A 5,000-nucleotide genomic window follows, 5' to 3' on the forward strand; every position below is an offset into this window, starting at 1 on the left:
AATTTATGAGTCTTTTTAGTTTCCTGCTGTTTCTCTCTTTCTTTCTTTCTTTCTTTCTTTCTCTCTTTCTTTCTTTCTGTTTCTCTCTCTCTCTCTCTCTCTCTCTCTCTCTCTCTCTCTCTCTCTCTCTCTCTCTCTCTCTCTCTCTCTCTCTCTCTCTCCTGTTCCTTCTCTTTCCCTTTCTACCACCCTCTCTATCTCTGTCTCTCTCCCTCTCATGCAATGAAAACACAGCAATATCAAAATCAACAACAAAACACATTAAAACACAATATCAGATAACAAAATCAACAAACCAAACAAAGTAAAAAAAGAAAAGAAAAGAAAAAACAACAACAATGAAACGTACACAAGCACCTATTCACCAGTCACAATGAGAGGACCAGTCGCCACCCTACCCGACGACAGTTAGACAAGGGCGGCAGGAGAGGCTGGACGATGCTGCTCCTGTTAGCATAACGGCACAGTCAAAAGAACGGATGTATGGTCGGTACATCCGGGTTGTTCGTGCACCGACTCCCGGTTTGCCGGTGGTGTGAGAAACCCGGTATGCGAGATGTTATCACTGCACGTGTTGTTATCACCGGAGTTATGGATGCTGTTATTAGCGCTTGCAATACCATTACGTGTGTTATTATTGCTAACATCGTTTGTGTTATTATTATTTGTTATTAATACTATTATTCATATTCTTATTATTACTCGTGTTATCATTATTTATGCTTTACTTACTCATATTAGCGTTACTAGCGATATAATCACTCGTGTTCTTTAAACGGTCTTGCGTTGGATGAACATGAACCAGAACACTAGAACAGTTGCCATAGAAACAGCCTCTAGAACTCTCGCTTTCCTTACACCGACTGTGATTACGACTGTAGAGTCATAATCACCGTCGGTGATCTTACGTGCAGGATCCTAGAGTCATCATCTTGATAGTAAGCTCGAGATCTCCCCTTGCAGATGCGTGCCAGGTGTAATCTCCCCCCCCCCCTACCAACGGGGAGTTACGAGGGAGAGTATTAAACGCACTGACGTAGAAAGGTATAGCTTAGCTGACAACGCCCTCAGTTGACTGTCAGTCGTTATGTATTGCACTGAAGAAAACCCTCCGCTGGCGTCACGTCACGCAGGGAAGTAGAACCCTATGAGTTTGGCATCAGACAGCGACAGCACCTGACCTTGACCTCGACAAGACACGTTCGCGCATGTGAATGAAATAAGAACAAAAGAGGGAAAATACTGATGATAAAAAAAAACAGATACAAGAAAATACCTGAATAAATTTCACGGGGGAGAGCCTTAGATCCCCCCTCCCCCCTCCCCCACCCCCTCCACACACACACAAACCATCTCCGTCTGCGCTTATGTTATTCCAGAAACGTCCGCGTTATCTCGGGTCTACGGCTCTCAACACGCAACCCGCATTACGCCTTATCGTCAACACGTGACCAAAGGCAACGCCGCACGCCCACTCCCTCTTGCAACGCGCGACCTCGCAACCCTGAGCTTCTCCGACGTCGTGGCCGGCCATTCACACACGATCATAGACACAAATATTGGCGACTCTATCTTGAGTACGTGTGTTGGAGATCCCACCAATCGTAGGAATTAGTAAACTACGGGAATTATCTCAGGGGTTGTATGGTATGTATTAGTATGAATGTCCCTAAGAGGTAGAGGAGTGGTCTTAGGCGAACCAGACACTGCTCAAGTGATAATTCCGTATCTACCGCAGGAGGTGACCAGATAACTGTTCTCAACATCCTAGTGCCGATGACCTCATCCCCTGAGAGGTATGTAAATAGTGTTTGAGAATGTCGGTGGTGCTCGCACGTGTCCCTTCCTTGATTAAAGATTCCTAGATTACGACTTTTAACAATATGAAACAGTGCATGAATTAAAAAAAAAACATGCATCTCCTCTTGAGGGCCTCTGAGTGTCGGTCACGTCGTAACCCGCGGCCTCATGACGGTTCACTGGCTGCACATGACCGCAACGAAGGGCTCGGGCCGGTCACTGCCCGTGTCACCGCACTGCTCTATGGGGAATGCAGTGAACACGCCTCATTTTTTCCCCCTCTTGATTCTCTCTTTCTCTCTCTCTCTCTCTCTCTCTCTCTCTCTATCTATCTATCTACTTCCGAAAAGGCTGGTAAAGACACCGAGATAAGACAGAGACGAAATAAATAAACAAACATGGGAATACCAGGCAACAAAACAGAATATATTCCTTCCTCGCAAAATATGCAAAACAGTTATCTATCTGACAATATCAGTAGCATAAATAGAACGCAATAATCCGATAACATCTAAGCATACGCATGTAGCAAGGCACGGGAGCTGCATTCTGGTACGTCCCGACTTTGGCCTAAATTTCTCAAGAATGTGATTCTGCCTGAAGGGTAGTCGAGCCTCCTTAGTGTGTCCGATGGGGTTAGTTGCTAGTGCGATATGTCTGTGTATATCATGGGGAGAATATGCATAGTGTTTTTTTTTTATAGACATGGTTGTCGGTTTGTCCCTAGACCTTTTATCTTTGCCTGTATGTCTATTTTTGTCTGTCTAGCTGTCTCTAACTCTCTCATCTCTCTCTCTCTGTCTGTCTGTCTCTCTCTCTCTCTCTCTCTCTCTGTCTCTTTCTTTCTTTCTCTCTCTCTCTCTCTCTCTCTCTCTCTCTATACTAAGATTGGGATGAGGATAACCTATGTTACCTCATCCTTTTGAGATGTATGTAATCACTTGTCTCAATAAACTCGTCAAAGTCAAAAAGTCTCTCTCTCTGTCTATCTCTCTCTGTCTATCTCTCTCTATCTCTCCTTCTCTCTCTCTGGTGACCTAAACACTCTGCATTCTATTTAAGATTGGGGTGAGGATAATCTATGTTACCTTATCCTATTGAGATGTAAGTAACCACCTGTCTCAATAAACTTAAAGTCAACGTCTCTCTCTTTCACTCTCTAATCCCCCCCCCTTCTCTCTCTCTCCCAGCATGTGTCTGTGTGTGTATGTGCGCGTGTGGGTGTGCTTGAACGTGCGTGTGTTTACGTGCTTGCGGGCATATCTATGTATAACAAAAATATGACCCTATTATATAACAATGAAGGTTTTTATCCATGTCCAACAATCCAAACTAACTTTATTCAGTAACAATCAAAGGCTAACAGTCTCGACAATATTAACGAACGGAGAGAGTGCTATAAAGACACCTCCCTCTGAGATGACAGTCACATCATCCAATGACATGCCTTTATGACTGGGAGGACACCATATACCGTACAGTGTTACATATGGTGCCGAAAGAAGGAAAACTGCCCTCGTGTAAATCACCTTAATAGATTACAAGGGTTTCCATCTCTCTCTCTAACGACACCGTAACTTTACTACATAACTCTACACTACATAACTCTACATAACTCTACTTCCTCTCCTCCCCTACATCTCGACGCAGCGTTACAAATTCCGCCTAACGCCGAGTCAGTCCCGCTACGCGCATAATTTAATTTTTTTTTTTTTTCAGAGAGACAATAGCACCACACAAAAGACCACGACTATAGAGCATCATCACCACCCAACAACGGTAAGCAGCCGCATCAACGTCATCCCGGAAAGCATCAATACGCGAAGGGAGGAATCGGCAGAGCGGAGCGGAGCAGAGTAGAGTAGAGCGGAGAATCACAGCATCATAGCAGCACGAAAAAAACAACAACAAAAAACACAGCGTCACAGAAGAGGAGAAAACCACCGCATTACATGAGAGCAGAACTTTATACAGCTACGACAAGGTAGATAATCACAGTAGAACAGAACAGCACCACAGCAGAACAGAACCCCCAGCATCACAGCAGAGTAGCCACAGAGATCACAGAAAAGCAGAACCACAGCATCATAGTATATCAGAGAATCACAACAGAACGGGATCACAACAATACATAACCCTACCATCACAACAGAACAGAAACCACAGCATCACAACAGAACATAAAGAACCACAGCATCACAACAGAGCAGAGAGAACCACAGCATCACGACAGAACAGAAACCACAGCATCACAACAGAACATAAAGAACCACAGCATCACAACAGAACACAGAACCACAGCATCACAACAGAACAGAGAACCACAACAGAACATAAAGAACCACAGCATCACAACAGAACAGAAACCACAGCATCACAACAGAGCAGAGAGAACCACAGCCTCGCTTTACCTTCGTCAGTCTCGGTCCGACTACCACAGCGTAGGAGGGCGTATCGCTACGAACATTATGGTTATTATTATGAATTAACATTTTGCATCTTCCTCCTTTAGGGTTACCGAGGGGTCGCTGGTTCCTTGTCCCTCCCTCCCTCTCTCTCTCCTCTCTCTAACTCTCTCTCTCTTTCTCTCCATCTCTCTCTACCTCCTCTCTTTTCCTCTCTTCCACACTTCCACTCTCTCTCTCTCTCTCTCTCTCTCTCCTCTATCTCTCTCTCTTTATCTCTCCTCTCTCTCTCTCTCTTTCTCTCCTCTATCTCTCCTCTCTCTAACTCTCTCTCTCTCCTATTTTCTTTCTTTCTCTTTCTCTCTCTCACTGTTTGGGTTTTGATATTTCTGAATAATGTGTTTTCTTTAATTTTCCCCCTTGTTAATTAATTAAGGTGTGTATGAGTGTATGTATGAATGAATGTTCTTTGGGAGATTTAATCTGGATATCCTATTTTGAGGTGAGTTAGTGAAGAGTTCCTATGACCACTGCAACGGAACTGTTCCGGTCAAATGTTGATCGTACTACACCCAAGTGATGATAGGAAAAGGGACATTTTTCACACGGAAATGTAATTATGTGAGAAAATCCTTGGCGAGGCTTTCATCTCTTGGTGTGTTTACTCACCTTAACAAAACCACGGGGATTATAGTCCTGGTCCCCCTGGGTCAAAACGCACTCAATTTCGGGATAATTTCTTCTATTACACTTCTAAGACGCAATCTAGCTTCTGCTGTCTAGTCACTGCGTTAG

General features: G+C 44.2%; 1 protein-coding gene across 16 annotated transcripts in view; it reads right to left on the reverse strand.

Moving 5' to 3' along the window:
* The window catches only part of LOC122266900 (uncharacterized), a 169,295-nt gene that overhangs the window by 164,174 nt on the left and 121 nt on the right, over nucleotides 1–5,000 (reverse strand). For all 16 annotated transcript variants that reach the window (XM_086554250.1, XM_086554243.1, XM_086554239.1 and 13 more), the window contains exon 1: nucleotides 4,875–5,000. This exon is cut by the window's right edge and continues 121 nt beyond it. The gene's annotated coding sequence lies outside the window, so the exon portion shown is untranslated. The remainder of the gene's footprint in view (nucleotides 1–4,874) is intronic.

The sequence above is a fragment of the Penaeus japonicus genome, unplaced genomic scaffold, assembly GCF_977035675.1.
Source record: "Penaeus japonicus unplaced genomic scaffold, GWHDUDI00000001_assembly GWHDUDI00000029, whole genome shotgun sequence".
Taxonomy (NCBI): Eukaryota; Metazoa; Arthropoda; class Malacostraca; order Decapoda; family Penaeidae; genus Penaeus; species Penaeus japonicus.